The following is a 17213-nucleotide window of genomic DNA, read 5'->3' as shown; positions in this document are numbered from 1 at the left end:
GGTGGAAAGAGAGTGCTGTGGGAATATCTTTAAAATTAGGGTTTTTTTTTTTTTTTAACTTTTTAGGGCCACACCCATGGCACATGGAAGTTCCCAGGCTAGAAGTCAAACTGGAGCTATAGCTGCCAGCCTGTACCACAGCCACAGCAACACAGGATCTGAGCCACATCTGGGACCTACACCACAGCTCATGGCAACACCAGATCCTTAACCCACTGAGCGAGGCCAGAGATTGATGGGGTGTTGGGTGTTGGGTGGTGTGTTTTCTCACAGCCCCGTAACGCCCTTGTGAAGAGGACTGAGCGGGTACCTACCCCTTCTAGAAATGGAAAAACAAGTTAAGGGACGTGAGGCAACCTGCAGGAGGTCTCTGAGGGATTAACTGGAACTCAAGGTTCCCCGAGTTCTCGTTGTGTCTTGGCCCTGTGCCCTCAGAGGCGGAGAAGCCAAGCTCCTCTGGGGGCCCATTGCTCTGCCGTCTGGTCCCACTTGTCAGTGGAACAGTTTGCACATTTTATGAGTGGCGCCGGTCACTCTCCCCAGATGTCCTGGCAGGGAAATTGTCCTGGGTCTCTGTGGGATCGTTCAGCCCTTCCCACTGAAAGCACACCAGCTGTCTTTAGGAACGGCAATCATATTTATTGAGCGCCTCCTTTCCCAAAGCTCTTTAGTTCATGACATTTTATCCTTACAACACTCCTGGGGAGAGCTTAGGCCAGAAGCAAGTCTCCCCATATTTGGAACAGGGAGCCTGAAATCCACCAAAAGTCATCAGAGGAAGGTCACACAACTCTGTGTAAGGGCAGGGCCCAGAGTGAGTCTCTGCTGACCACATGTCAGAGGTCAGCGAGCTAAGCCAGTGGTTTCCAGCTGTTTGGATTTCCTGATCTGGTAGAATTTTTTGAATAATTTGGGGGGCTGGTATAGGTATGCTGGCTTTATAAGTAAGGACATTGATTTAAAAATCTAATATCAGGGAGTTTCTGTTGTGGTTCAGCAGATTAAGAGCTTGACTAGTATCCGTGAGGATCCAGGTTCGATCCCTGGCCTCACTCAGTGGGTTAAGGATCCAGCATTGCCCCAAGCTGCTATGTAGGTCAAAGATGTGGTTTGGATCCAGCGTTGTTTGGGGCTGGGGTGAAGGACAGCAGCTGCAGCCCATATTTGACCCCTAGCCTGGAAACTTCTATATGCTGCAGGTGTGGCAGTAAAGAAAAAAAAATTTGGGGGGTCTTTTTTGTCTTTAGGGACGCACCTGAGGCATATGGAGGTTCCCAAGCCAGGGGTCTAAAGGGAGCTACAGCTGCTGGCTTACACCACAGCCACAACAACGCAGGATCCAAGCCGCATCTGTGACCTACACCACAGCTCACGGCAACACCAGATCCTTAACCCACTGAGCGAGGCCAGAGATCGAACCTGTGTCCTCATGGATATTAGTTGGGTTTATTAACCACTGAGCTGTGACAGGAACTCTGAAAGAAAAAAAATTTTTTTAATCTAATATGGGGGGTGGGAGAGGAGTTCCCTTATGGTACAGTGGGTTAAGGATCTAGTGTTGTTACTGCCGTGGTCTGGGTTTGATCCATGGCCTGGGAACTTTTGCATGCCATGGGCACAGCCAAAAGAGTAAAATCCAATATCATTATGGCTTACAGAAGGATATTTTACTTTATTTTTCATCTTTTTAAGCCCATACCAGACCATGTGGAAGTTCCCAGGCTAGGGATTGAATTGGAGCTGTAGCCACTGACCTACGCCACAACCACAGCAATGCCAGATTCGAGACTTGTCTGCAACCTGCACCACAGCTCATGGCAATGCCAGACCCTTAATCCACTGAGTGAGGCCAGGGATGGAACCTGTGTCCTCACAAATACTAGTCAGGTTCCTTACCACTGAGTCCCAAAAAAGACATTTTAAATTTAAACATTTTAGGAAAAGCTATCCACCTCAGAACTAAGAACCCTTCTTCCAAAGAAATCAGAGTTGAAAATCATAGCCATATACAGGTTAAACAAATGTCAATTAATTGTAGAAAATGTTCAATATAGAAGATTATCCTATGGTAATACACGGTAAGTATATCATTATGATGTTTGTTTGAAATGACTTGATCAATTTCATACTTGGGGGCTCTATGTCATACTGCAGGCTATTGGAGCTGAGTGTCACATAGGCATACTGAAAAAGATAGAAGCAACATGCGATGAGGTTTCTCATCATTTAGAACCTTCTGAGAGAGTCTAAAACCAACAGCCACCTGATCTGGGCCCCTTCTGCCTTCCCTCTGCGGGGCCAGGAGGAGAGCAGACGGTGGCGGCCAGGACGCTCTTCGGCAAGGGCTGCAGGAGGAAGACAGACTCGGCACCTCGACGCCAAGGTCTCCTCCCAGGATGTTCAGCCCAAGACTTTGATCACCCAGTTCAGAGCGTCCAGAATTTCATCCGGAATTTCCCCTCCTGGTGAAAGATAATTTCTGACAGGCACAGTCCTCAGCTGAGAGCCAGGGGGCTACGCCTGCTGTGGCAAGAAGGCTGGAAAAGAGAAGAAAAGAGAGTCTTGGAATCAGGAACGATTGCATTCAGTGCCTTCCACTTGCCGAGGCGCAAGTCCACGAGGGCTGGTGCATCTTCTGTCCAAATATGCCTGACTCCCTGTTTTTTCTGGGAGAGGTGGGAGAGGGAAGAGGTTCAAGGCATTCTCCAAGGGGGAGAGACAGAATATTTCTTCCTGCCCACCTCTGTCTTTTGTCATGGTGCGTGGGTGGCCAGAGCTGGCAGAAGCATCCTGTTTCAGCTTAGGGCCTGACTAGACACCATTTCCGCCCCCTCAGGACCCTGGAACTGCGCATTCAGACTACAGCCTTACAGGGAACATGTCACTCTTAACACGAAGGCTGGGAACTTCCTGAAATTTTATGTAAAAATGTGTGTGGAACACAGGTGCTTACTCTGGTGAAGCTAGTAGGTCGATTTTTTGGTTAGGAGGCTCCACAGCTCTCTTCTGATTCTCCTAAGGGTCTATACCCAGGATCTGCTGAAATCATGCGCTCATTTATTGAAAAGTGACTTCCCAGGAGTTCCCATTATGGCTCAGTGGTAACGAATCTGACTAGTATCCATGAGGACATGGCTTCAATCCCATGAGGACATGGGTTCAATCCCCGGCCTCGCTCAGTGGGTTAAGGATCTGGCATTGCCATGAGTTGTGGTGTAGGTTGCAGACATGGCTCGGATCCCACGTTGCTATGCCTTGGGTGCAGCTCTAAAAAGACAAAAAAAAAGAAGAAGAAGGAAAAGAAAAAAGAAAGACAGAGAGAAAGAAAGAGAGAAAGAAGGAAAGAAAGAAGGAAAGAAAGAAAGAAAGAAAGAAAGAAAGAAAGAAAGAAAGAAAGAAAGAAAGAAAGAAAGAAAGTGACTTCCCAAGTAGAGTTATTGTATAACTGGGTATCACTGCAAGAAATGAGAAAGCATCATCTCCAGCCCTGTTTCGATGGAAGGGTGAGCTTGAATTTGCGGAAAAACCCAAGAAGAGTAATGCATCTAGTTTCTTTTCTTTTTCTTTGCTTTTAGGGCCGCACCCCTAGGCTAGGGGTCCAATTGGAGCTACAGCTGCAGGCCTACACCACAGCCACAGCCACATCATATCCAAGCCGCATCTTCAACCTACACTACAGCTCACAGCAACGCCAGATCCTTAGCCCACTGAGCGAGGTCAGGGATCGAACCTGAAACCTCATGGTTCCTAGTCGGATTCGTTTCTGTGGCGCCACGACAGGAACTCCTCTAGTTTCATTTCTAGTGTTCTCCTGCCCCCGGCCCCCAACACATTTTATCTAGGGTTATTAGGGTCAGCAAATAAAAATACAATATGCCCAGCTAAATTTGAATTTCAGAAAAATAGCACATACTTTTTTAGTGTCAGCATGTCCCATGCAACATTTGAGACATCTTTATGCCAAACAATTATGCCTTGTTTAATTGAAGCTCAGATTTAGCTGGTGTTCTATATTTATCTGGCAACACAATTTGTGCCATAGTCATTGTCACCTGTCCTTGTGGGCCCCTCTTTTCCTGGGAAAGGAAGGCACTCTCCCATGCAGCATCACTTGCAATTCTGTGCACAGGAGGAAGCCCAGAAACTTTTGTTCAGGGCGAAACATTTTATTTCCCTCTTGGCCAAGGTAAGATGCGAGCCCAGGCTTAATCAGCAGGGGGCACCATTTTCTTAAAATAGATCCCCAGTGGTGTTTCCAGGGCCTCAGAAAGGGGAACATTGAATTGAAGTTTCTATTTGCTGCTTCTGTCTTCCCACTGGAGCTTCCCACTGCTCCCCACTCCAGCAGCCTGCCAGCGTTATCTCTGTGAAACAAGAATCTGATCCTGTCACTTCACTCCTTTCATCACTTCCAAGATGCCATGGTTACCTTCCTAAATACACTGTGAAAAGCCTTTCACGATCCCACTGGAGTCTATTTTCCAGGCTTCAACTCCGGCTGCTTCCACCCGACCTGATCCCACCCCCTTGTCACACTTCTGGCACCCCCACCCCACCCCCGTTCGCCACGAACTGTTTTGCAGTTTCCCACTACACCATTCACTGTCAGGCCTTTGTTACCCACAATTCCCCCTGCTTGGAATTCCCTTTTCCACCTGCTGCTTCTAGCGACTCCATTCATTCAACACATTTCATGAGTTTGCCAGCATGCGTGGGGACGACCCTGTCCCAGGTGCCCTGCTGTGGGCTGGTGGTACTTGGAGGGGGCAGGGAAGAAGCAATAAACACGTGATCAAATCCACCAGGCACGGGGACTTAGTTCACCCATCTCTGATCTGACTTCCTTGAGCGGAGGTGACAGTTCCCTCTTTGTGTCCTCTGATGGCGTTTCATTTTAAGGGTCCAAAATTCGAACACCTGCACAATCACTGTAGGAAACGTGGATGAACAGAACGAGCCAGGTTAACTCACTCGGGAAGGGGGTGGGGTATGTGGCCTATGACCTTGAGAAGACATGTCCTTTCTAAAGATGGCAGTGGCTTTTCACCTCCTCCTGATGGTTGCCCAACCTTCAATTTCAAAAAAGAGATGGAAATATTGACTTTTGCATGAACTCTGACAATTTTTAAAATTCTTTGCCAGCTAAAGGAAACATGCCTACAAGCCAGGTTTGGCCTGTGGCCTCCAGCTTGCCACCTCCCATATTGCAACACTATACCACCAGCTTGCATCTGGTTAATATTTATTTTATTTTTTATTTTTTATTATATATATATATATATATTGTCTTTTTAGGGCCGCACCCACGGAAGTTCCCAGGCTAGGGGTCCAATCAGAGCTATAGCTGCCAGCCTACACCAGAGCCGCAGCAACACCAGATCCAAGCCCTGTCTGTGACCTACACCACAGCTCACGGCAATGCCAGATCCTTAACCCACTGAGCGAGGCCAGGAATCGAACCCGAGACCTCATGGTTCCTAGTCGGATTCGTTTCCGCTGCACCACGATGGTAACTCTCTGGTTGGTATTTATATATTTTTTTTCTCCCTCAAGACTATGTCCTTGTGTCTTTAGCCCCGAATACACAGTGACTGGCAGAGGGTAGGTGCCAGTCAAGCATCGATAAATGTTTGTGGCAGGGTGGAAAGAGGGGAAGGAGAAGGAGGCAAAATGGGAACAGCAGTTTTTTGTTTGTTTGTTTGTTTTTAGGGCCTCACCCATGGCCTATGGAGGTTCCCAGGCTAGGGGGTCCAATGGGAGCTGCTGCCGCCCTGCAGCACAGCCACAGCCGCAGCAACATCAGATCCCAACTACATCTATGACCTACACTACCGATCCCGGCAACACCAGATCCTTAACTTACTGAGTGAAGCCAGGGATGGAACCCACAACCTCATGGTTCCTAGTCAGATTTGTTTCCACTGCGCCATGACAGGAACAACAGTTTGTCGGTGGGAGTTCTTATTCCTACTGCTTTGGGCGTGGGACAGATGGAACCAGAAAGCCCGAAACAATTTATTGCTGAGTGTGCATGTGCTCATGAGTGTGAGTTCTCATGGTAGCAGGTGTGACAGCTGGAAAACACGTCTAAGAACCGCCGACTCCTCTTTCCAGGCGCTCCCAAGCCATCCCTCCCATTCTCGGTGGATGAGAGGGAGGAGAAGCTCGCAGAGCTCAGGGTGGACTCTGGCTTCCTTCCAGGACCTGGAGTCGCTGGCACAGAGATCAGAAAGAGCTTATACAGGCTTTTGGCACCAACCGATACATCCCCCAGGGGAAGGTGTCTGGCAGCTGCTGCCACCCACTCCCTACCCACTAGAGTGCCCGCTGCATAGCAAGCAGTTGTGGGGGTCAAAATAAAATGCTTTCTCTTCTCACTTGTCCAAAGTGAGATCATCAAAATGACCCTCCACCTTGCATTGGGGGGAATCGAAACTCCCAACTGAAAGAGCAGGGTGAAGATGGCTTAGACTCCCCATCAAAGCCCCCAGAGACAGAGTGGGAGCTTGACCACTGGAGCAGGCGCTCATTCTGCTAATGGTATGCTGTCTTTTTTTATCGAGAGAGTGCTGCCTTGCGCCCACGCAGAGCATCCTGTGTGCATTCTTGCTGCCCCAGTGAATAAGGACCTAGCTTCAGAAAATAGACATCTGAGACTCAGAAAGCATATATTTCATCTGATTTTCAGGAGAAGTAACTAGATCCATCAGGAATCAGAACTTCCACCTTGGTCCTGACATCTCTTGAGAGCCCTGAGAAAAAAAAATGTGATTTTTTTGAACCAGAGAGGATGGAGGGGCAACCTGGGGACCCTGGAGTCTCTTTTTAAGGTGGACTATGGAAATTTCTGTCCCATGACTCTCTCTCTGGTGAGAGGTGTTTTGGTTTTTTTGTTTATCTTTTTAGGGCCGCACATGAGCCTGTGAAAGTCCCCAAGTTAGGGTTCGAATCGGAGCTGCAACTGCCAGACTATACCACAGCCACAGCAATGCCAGATCTGAGCCTCATCTGTGACCTACACTGCAGGTTGTGGCAATGCCAGATCCTCAACCCACTGAGCGGGGCCAGGGATCGAACCTGCGTCCTCACGGATACTAGTTAGGTTTGTTTACCACTGAGCCACATGGGAACTCCTGGTGGAGGTATCATGAAGGCCAAAGATGGCCGCCAGCTTGCCTCATGCTCCCTCCCAGTGCTTGGTCAGCCAGAAGCTTTGAAGCAAGACTTTCCAGGAAGCAACCTCTCCCACCGGCAGTGCTGACTCAGCCCAGACTCCAAGCTTTCAGCCTGGTCTCTGTCCCAGAGTAGCCAGCAGAGGGAGAGGTGCACAGGGGCTGTGATCTTGGGCTGTGTGCGTGCTGCTGGGCAGGGGTGATTGGGGTGCGAGACCTTGGGGTGTGGCCCCTGCCCTGAAGTGTTTAGCCTTTTGCTAAGGGAAGGGTGGGGGCGGGGGTGGACTCAAATAGTGGCCTGAGTTTTCCAGGTTCCAGCAGCCTTTGATAAAACCTATCTTTCCTAAATTCCCAGAGGCAGGCATGGTGGCAAATTCAGTACCTTGAATCTGGGAGTGAGACCGTTTCTTTTGCTATTTCTTGGGCTGCTCCCATGGCATATGGAGGTTCCCAGGCTAGGGGTTGAATCGGAGCCGTAGCCCCCCCCCGCCTACGCCAGAGCCACAGCAACGCGGGATCCGAGCCGCGTCTGTCTGCAACCTACACCACAGCTCATGGCAACGCCGGATCGTTAACCCACTGAGCAAGGGCAGGGACCGAACCCGCAACCTCATGGTTCCTAGTCGGATTCGTTAACCACTGCGCCACGACGGGAACTCCGAGACCGTTTCTTGATACAGGCCCTGGCTCTGATTTCTAATCTGCCACAGGGGAGTGGAACAGACCTCACCTCTGGGGCCTCCACCTGCCTCTCCAACATCCCCTTTCCCCAAACGACTCCCCTTAGGTTAAAGGGAAATGTATGCTCATCCGTCCTCATCCCTTTCTCTACAAACTGCGATGATTCCTTCCATCTGGGCTGCTCCCTGCTTCCCTCCTGCCACCCTTCTTCCTTCAGGCTTCATGTCCTTTCCCTCTCTTCATACACCTCCCTTCCATCACTCTCTCTTTCTCTCTCTCTCTCCTCCAGTTCTGACAGCGAATCCTTTCCCTGGCACAGGCTCTCGCCTTGCTTGCCAGCCCTGCTGGGTTACTCTCCTCATTTCTGTAGCTTCTGTCCAATTAGCTCTCTGGCCAAGCAGCGCACTGGGAGCCCTCTCCTCTGGCCACTCTGCCTCCTTCCTTCCTGCTGCGAGCAATGCTATCACCCACGATTCATTTCCATGTGGGGGTGCGGGTAGAAAGCCAGCTTGACTAACCTGGGAGAGGGCCGGCCCTCCCTTCTGGGTTCTGCTCTGAGGGTCCCAGCCGAGGGCAGAGACTCCTAAGCAAGAGGATACCATTTCCTAGACCAGGCAGGGCTGCCGGATCTCATATTAAGGAATGTGGCATCAGCAGCACTTTAGAGGCAGTCAGGCCTTCAAAACAAGGGCCCAGTGACTGGAGGACTGGAAGCCTTGCCACGGAAAACAAAGCTGTGACTCAAAGGCATCGCATCGATGCTTTCTTGCTCATCCACGTTCCTGAGTTTAATGTTGTTGGCTTGGGAATTAACTCTGAGACTTTTCCAACACAGATAAAAATAGAGCTCATAAATGCCATCAAAGGCACTTTCCGATAAGGTGGCCTTTTAAGGGAAGCCTGGGCTCCCAAGCGGATGGTGTGAGTCAAGGAGCCTCTTGAGCAGATGTTCAGGGTTCTCACAGGCTGCTGTCCAGCCTGCTGACCAGCCTGTGGCCAAACAGTGGATGCAGGAAGAGGAAGCTGCTGGAGGCTTCTGTGCTGAAACTATAGGATCCAAGTTCCTGAAAGGAACATTTGTTCCATTCCTTCTCTCACGTATTATCCCACGAGCCTTTCTCTGAATGCCTAGTATATGCTAGGAAGGCTGCCCTGGGCTGGAAATACAATAGAAAAAAAAAAAAGAAAAGGGAAATCTCTGACCCCAAGGAGCTTCTCATCTAGTGAGGGACAGAGAGGGAAACAGGCCACCACGATATAGTGCAGTGGGAGGAGAAATATGGGGAGAACTAGCTCAGGGCTAGGGGTCATGCATCGCTTCCTAGAGGAACAGATGGGTAAACTGAAGCCTGGAGAATCAGCAGTGCGTTAACTAAGGGAAGGTGAGAGCAGGGCCCGGGAAAGGGGTAGAGAGGACTGTTTGGGGAAGCGGTAACAGTACGTGCAAAAAAGAACTTGCTTTACTCTGGGAGTTGCAAGTAGTTCTTTCAATGGTGGGAAACCTTATTGCTAAGGTACAGTGGGAAGCAAAAAAGAACACCTGGAGGCAAAGGCACAGGTCACTGGTAAAGAGTTTTTCACCTCTATTAAGGAGTATGGTTTTTATATTGAGGGCAAGGAAGGGTGGAAAGCAAAGAAGTGACTCGATCGGGGTGACTTTTTAGAAATCTCACCTTGGCTGCAGAGTGGAGAATGAAGCAGAAGGGTGAAGACCAGAGCCTGGGAGGCCAGGGAGGAGGCTGCTATGATCAGGGAGGTGTCAGTGAAGATAGAAGGAAGTAGGCAGAACTGGGAGATGACTAAAGTATGGGATTGTCAGAACTTGGTGTTGAATTAGAAGGGAGCTTGAGGCGTCAAGGATGCTTTCCAGTTTCTCGGCTTGGACTACTTGTCGAGAAAAGAGAACACCAAAGGAGAAGCAGGCTTTGCATCTGAAGAATATTAGGTGCCTATGGTCCATCCAACTGAAGATATCGGGTTAATAGCTGGAGGTGGAAATCTAGAGCCCAAGAGAAAGACCTGGCTCAAGAAAGATTTGAAATACTTTAGCAGATGGATGGCAGTGGAACTGTGAGAGTGAAGGAGCCATCTCAAGGCAAGTGAGGACAGCGTGAAGAGGAGAGAAGCTGAACACGATCCAAGGAAAGCCAACAGTCAAAGGAAGGCCAAAGAAAGAGCCTGTAAAATAGACTGAAAAGGAGTAACAGGAGAGGTAGAACGAAAATCAGGAATAATGGTCTTCTGGGGTTGGCCTCTGCATTCATTTCCCCCTTCTGCCAAGAGCACCCTGCGTTTTCTTTGGGGAATTCTCTCTTCCCGTGGTCTCAGTCCTTCCTGTGGTTTGGATTGCAAGGGAGAGATGCTGGTTGGCTCTTCCTGATTCTTCTGACCCAGCCCCTACAACCCTCCCACTTGCTTTCTGTACTCCAGCCACACTAATTTTCCTTGAGTTTCTAAAAAAATTCCATGCTTTTTCCAGCCTTAGGATCTTTACCTGCCTGAACTGCTTTCTTTCCTCATCCCCCTTCTCCACACTTTTTGCTTACTAACTTTCCTTTCATTCTTCCGAACTTCTTTGACATTCCAGGAATGTCCAGGGCTTTCTGTTATACATTCATTCATTCACTGTGTACTAAGCACCTTCTGTCCACGTGTCAGCACTGTGCTGAATGTTGGGACATTATGGAGAGAAAAACAAACAGGCTGGAGCTAAGGGAGTTCCTGTTGTGGCTCAGCCGTTAATGAACCCAACTAGGATCCAAGCGGATGTGAGTTCGATCCCTGGCCTTGCTCAGTGGGCTAAGGGTCTGGCATTGCTGTGACCTATGGTATAGGTCGCAGATGCTGCTTGGATCTGTCATTGCTATGGCTGTGGTATAGGTCATCAGCTGTAGCTCTGATTTGACCCCTGGCCTGGGAACTTCCATGTGCCACAGGTGCAGCCCTAGAAAGCAAAACAAACAAACAAACAAACAAACAAAACAAGCAAACAACAACAACAACCAAAAACACGCTGGAGCTAATCATTGATTAGGAGAAATTGATAATAAACAAGTAAATACACAAAACAATTATAAATTATTAGGAGTAATTATAGAGGATGTACACAGAATACGAAGACACCAAGACAGTCCTTGCTTTGATAAGTGGTCAGAGAAGGTTTTCTGAGAATGTGAAAAATAAGGTGAGACCTGAAATAAAAGGCAGAACTAGCTATGTGAAGAGCTAGAGGGAAAGTGTTCCAGGCAGGAGGAATAGTAACATCAATGCCTGTGGAGGGAAAGTGCTTGATGGGTTCTAAAAACTGACAGATGCTCAATGTGGCTGAAACGAAGACAGGAAAAAATAAAAAAAAAAGCGACATGAGGCAAAATCGAATAGTTGAATATGAGACTCTTTCTTTTAAAGGTTTTAATGTGTAACTTTTAAAAATTACTCAATGAATTTTATTACATTTATAGGTGTGCAACAGCCATCACAACCAATTTTTACAGCGTTTCCATCCCAAACTCTCAGTGCCTTCCCCCCACCCCCTCAACCTGTCTCATTTGGAAACCATAAGTTTTTCAAAGTCTGTGAGTCAGTATCTGTTCTGCAAAGAAGTTCATCGTGTCCTTTTTGTAGATTCCACATGTCGGTGATAGCATTTGATGTTGGTGTCTCATTATCTGACTAACCTCACTTAGCATGATAATTTCTAGGTCCATCCATGTTGCTGCAAATGCCCTTATTTCTTTCCTTTTAATGGCTGAGTAATATTCCATTGTGTACATGTACCACATCTTCTTTATCCACTCCTCTGTCAATGGACATTTAGGTTGTTTCCATGTCTTGGCTATTGCAAAGAGTGCTGCAATGAACATTGGAGTACACATGAATATGAGATTTTTAAAGGCAGTGGTACAAAGTTTGGGTGCTTTTTTTTTTTTCCCCCTCTTGGTACAATGGGAAGATAGTCAAAGGTTTTAAGCACGATCTGACTTAAGTTTTATTTTTGTTTTTGTTTTTTTAGCCCCACACCTGTGGCATATGGTTGTTCCCCAGGCTGGGGGTCGAATTGGAGCTGTAGCTGTCAGCTGTATACCACAGCCACAGCAACACCAGACCTAAGGCACATCTGTGACCTACACCAAAGCTCACAGCAACGCTGGGTCCTTAACCCGCTGATCGAGGCCAGAGATTGAACCCAAATCCTCAGAGATACTAGTCAGATTCGTTTCCGCTGAGCCAAAATGGGAACTCCTGTGTTAAGTTTTAATTAGAGTGGCCTCATTGCTGAGGGAAGAATGGATTGAGGGACAAGCAAAGACTTAGGAAGACCAATTAGGACCCTCTTACTGTGGTCCGGGGAAAAGAGAATGTTGGCTAGAATTTGAATGGAACTGGGGAGATGGAGAGAAGTGGATGGATTCAAGGGATACTTTGAAACTAGAATTGATGGGAATTCCTGATGGATTCGATGTGAGGTACCAAGGGAGAAGACTCAAGGATGATGGCTGAATGAGTGGAAAGAGAACAAGGCTCGCTTGGTTTGGACCATCCCTGCCACCTTGGCTGATCTTCCCTTCCTTGGAGACCTTGAGGCAAATCTCCAGAAGCTCAGAGCTTGAGAAGCACACACTGCACAAAAACGACTGGGTTGGAGAATCTGCATGGTCTCCTCCCATTGTGAAATTTAAAATTCTACACTGACGACTCCCTGTGAATAGGGACAATGTTTTTGTTTGTTTTGACTTCTCCTGTAGTTACTTTGGTAGAGCTCTGTACCTGGGGGAGCATCCAGTAAGGGCTGGTTGACTGTTCATTTGGGCACAGACCTTCCATAATTGAATTTTAGATTAAATTCCTTTTTTTCAAAATAGGATTCAAAGGTAGAATAAACGTTCAATTGAAATCAATTCACCTTGATAAAGTAGAGCCAGGGCAAGGATAATCTAAATTGTGAAATCTGAAGTAATTTCTATATGAGTTGAGGCAAAGGGAAAAATATGCTTTTGCCAAACAAATGATCTGTATTTAGGTAAATATTATTTTAGGGCCAATACCAACAGGTAGTGGATCAAGCCCATTCAGAAGAGGACCAAAAACCACTGGAGATCGTTCATATCAGTGCAGATGATCTATATTTGGTAATATATTCTTTGTGGAAAACAAATATTGACCTTCTAATAGTGATTTTGAAACAATGACCTCAGGTAATTCTTAGATTCGTTTTAAAGATGAATGAGATGGAGGTGGAGCTGTGTGGCCAAGTCTAAGACAAAAATCAAGGACAAGGTGAACTCACACTTGCTGTTTCCTCTCTTCTCTTCCCCGCTGCCTCTTTCTCTGCCTGGTACTCCGCTCTTCAGTCATCATCTCACCCAAACATTTCTCCAGGTGAAAAATTGAGAATTTCAATGTCTACAAGCACAGGGATCAAATCCTCAGCTAGACCATTCTAAGCCTTCCATCCTATAAAAGATGGAAGTACAGTAACAGAGTATCTTTTACAGGCCAAGCACGTTTGAATAGACATGTCATTTGAAGCTGCTTATTACCCTATGATGAATGCCCTGTTTCACGGATGGGTGGGAGGGTTGGCCTTGCAGCAGCTGATCCCCTTCCTGTTTGGAATAAGTACCCTGCTGCGGACAGCATCCGCGAGGAGTGTCCATGGACACTGTAGCAGCGAGGGCTTTCTTGGTTTCCTCTTCCCTCCTCCATGGTGGTCAGGACATAAGATGTGGTCTAGAATTAGTCAACGGGGTGCTGCTGCCTGGGCTTTGGGTCGGCAGCATGAGGCACAAAGCTAGAAGGAAGGTGAGACATCCTTTGCAATGGCAGCTTCAGGAGTCACATGTCTGGTGGTGGCATTTTGTGGCAGGGTCCTGTGGTTGGACCCCCTCGCCAGAAGGTCCTGCGAAAGAAGGTTGTTGTTCTTCCTCTACTAGCCCTTGGCTTCGGCTCCTGTGAATTCTGGGAGCCAGAGATACTTCTTTAGTAGATTCCAGTTGGGGTTGTTACAGCCAACATTGGGTCAGCTCTTGCAACCAGAGACCTGACTGATTGCTGAAGAAACAGCCTCCAAGGTCAAGGGGCTTGTTTAGGGATCCCCGCTAGCAAGTGTCAGTGTGCTGGCCAAGAAGCCTGTGCGGTGCCCTTGATTCCATGCTTACTGAAGAATTCTAAAGAAGGGCATAGAGGAAAGGAGTGAAGATGGCACACAGATTAGAGTGAGGCTTGAAGATCTGCAGGCATAGGAATACTTACCCTGCAAATCCATGTTCAGAACACATCCATACATAAGTGGTGTCTATTCTGGTCTAGAAGGAATAGGCTATGTTGAAATATTATTTTGGTTAACCTTCACAACAATATAATAGAGTGGGCATTATTTTCTCCATTGTTCATATGGAAAAACAGGCTCAGCGAGATTTGTCCACGTTTATATTTAGTAAGTGTTAGTGCTGGATTTGAACTTGAGTTTCCAGACAAGGAGGCTGGAACGCATTAAGCCACAACCTGCATAACGAACAAATTTAGTCAATCAATAAATATTTCTTCACTGCCAATTTTCTATTAACCTCTTGCAGCCTTAGCACGACCTCATCAGTGTGTTCTTGTTGATAGGCTTTCTTGCATATCATCTTACATCTGTCTTCTGGGGCTGTGTCATCTGTCTGTGTTCCTTTAGACAGGACCCTGCCCCTACTAAGGATCATTCTTCCCGCTTATCTATCTCCTATCCATGTACTCATTTTCTTTCTTTCTTTCTTTTTTTCTTTCTTTTTTTTTTTTTTTTTTTTTTTTGTCTTTTTGCCATTTCTTGGGCTGCTCCTGCGGCATATGGAGGTTCCCAGGCTAGGGGTCGAATCAGAACTGAAGCCACTGGCCTACACCAGGGCCACAGCAACGCTGGATCCGAGCCGTGTCTGCAACCTACACCACAGCTCATGGCAACGCCGGATCATTAACCCACTGAGTAAGGCCAGGGATCGAACCCGCAACCTCATGGTTCCTAGTCGGATTCATTAACCACTGCGCCATGACAGGAACTCCCATGTACTCATTTTCTATTCATTCCTGCCTACCTCTACTTCCCCTACACCTTCAAGGGAAACCATGCCTTTGCTTATTGGACTGTAAACTGGAGCTGAAGGTCCTCTTTGGCAGAATAAATACCAGACATTTAGGGAGACTTGTGGACAGATTCCTTGCTCAGACCTGGCTCACGATGGCCAAAGAACACTGTGTCATTTGTGTTTTGGATTAAGAAAATGCATGCTGCTTGTTTCCTACCTTCACAAAGAGCGGTGAATTGAACTGGTGCCATTGTAAGCTTGATTGTTGTTGCATAGATAAAAGCCTCATTAAGTCCCTCTTGAGGGAGAGAAGAATTTTGAGGCTAGAGGAATGAGGGGAGGGGGGCTTCTTGCTTGTTGTAGTTGCAACAACAAAACAGTAACTGGAGAAAATAATTAAACAACTGCACTTTCCCCCCCATACCTCGTCAAGAGGCTGGGTGAGTTTTTAATTAGTGCTGCATTTTCAATAAATCCGTCTCTGTACGTGGTGCTGATTCTTTCCTGGATAAGGAAAGATAATAATGAGAATCCTATTTTTTCAGCCCCACACTAAAGGGATGCCTAGTATATTTAATCATGCTGTAGAAATCCTGGCAGCTTTCTCTGAGCCCAGCCTCTGCTCTAATTACATTTCTAGATTTTAGTAAATTGAAAGGGAAAATGTAGGAACAAAATAATTAAAACCGAAGAGGAAGTGCATATTAAAAAGGAGAAGCTGTTTAAAATTCCTCCACACAGTGCTTCCAAGGACATCTACAGTCATTTAATCAGATCCACACCAAATCAAAGTCCTTTGTACAGAGGTTGCGGGGATCACATCTCAGGTGGGCGGTATGGTCCCCACAGCAGAATGGGAGCCTCATCGCACCAGGCTACAGATGGGGAATGGGACTCTAATGTCTTTCCAGGTCTCTGGAGATTCAGGGCCAGCCTGGACAAGCTGTAGGCACAGACTTAGCACCTCTGAGGAATCACTTCCTAGGTCCCAGGCAGAGTCTAACTAAAATGTAATGATTAGCCTCAGTTGTGACCTAGCCAAAGTTTGCGGTCTATGCCTCCAGTTTCTTCCTTCTTCGCCTCTTCCCTACCTCCTTGCTCCTACCTCCAAGGAGTACCCCTTTTCTTTCTTCCCTGCCATCCTGTGAAATCTGAAGTCAAGAGAACAGGAACTAAACAGCCTCAGTGACACTAGGAATCAGTTACTTGTAACTGGTTACTGGGTTACTCTGGGGACACTGAATTTTCCCAACGACCTAAAACTTTGCCAGCTTCGGCTGACAGTGTGAATGTTTATTGATGATGATGAGTGAATTTTTTTTTTTTTTTTTTTTTGGCTGTACCTGCGGCATGTAGAAGTTCCTGGGCCAGGGATCAAACCTGTGCCATAGCAGTGACAACACCGGATCCTTAACCCACTAGGCCACCAGGGAAACTCTGAGTGAAATTTAATTGGAAAGTTTCAAGTATCAGTCTGATAGCTTCTTATTTTAAGTGTAGGCACAGAAACTGCATCATTATTGAATTTAGGGTCTCCATTTCTTGATTGAACATTTTAGCTGAAATAGGGGTGGAGCAAGCTTTAGGAGTTTGGACTATTTCATCTGTGGTTCCTAGGACACTTTAAGCTGCGAGACTGTAGGATCTGCTTGTGTATTTGAAAATGAAGGCAGCCTGGCACTGTCATAGCCTCCCTCCCCCGTGGCTGTGCTCATGGGAGCCCAACCTTTCTTGCTGAACAGACTCACCAGCCACCTGGCGCCAGGATGCAAGTGGCAGGAGACAGTGAGCACTACTGTCTCTTGGAGACGGTCCCACAGAAGCAGAACTTCCCATAGCTGTCCCCAAGGAAGGGCCCGTACTTTGTCGCCTCATGACCCACAGGTTCATCTAGTTGCTCTTTTGGATATGACGCCTTCTCACTTATTTGCATGTGTGTCTACTTACTGCTACAGTCTCAGTTTGGAGAAGAGACAATGCCTGCCCTGGATTATTTGGCTTGATTCAGTAAGAATAATTTTTTAAAGTTTAAGCTAAAGGAAAGAATTGTAGCAAAAAAAAAAAAATCTATCCCTACTGTTTTTGCTCTAATGTAGATATGCCTTTTTTCTTCCAAGGCCAAGATGCTCTGAGACCTTTTTCTTTTACTCAACTCAGGAATCACTGATAGCCCTTGGGAGGTAGGATGTGAGCAAAGCCACTTGGGGCCCCAGGTGTCCAAGACAATAAATTGTCATTTAATCCGCTCCCTTTCAATGAAGCTTCTTGTATGTCTGCCTTCCGTCAAACGAATGGC

The sequence above is a fragment of the Sus scrofa genome, chromosome 12 (assembly GCF_000003025.6).
Source record: "Sus scrofa isolate TJ Tabasco breed Duroc chromosome 12, Sscrofa11.1, whole genome shotgun sequence".
Lineage (NCBI taxonomy): Eukaryota > Metazoa > Chordata > Mammalia > Artiodactyla > Suidae > Sus > Sus scrofa.
Note: the sequence above shows the minus strand (reverse complement) of the source record.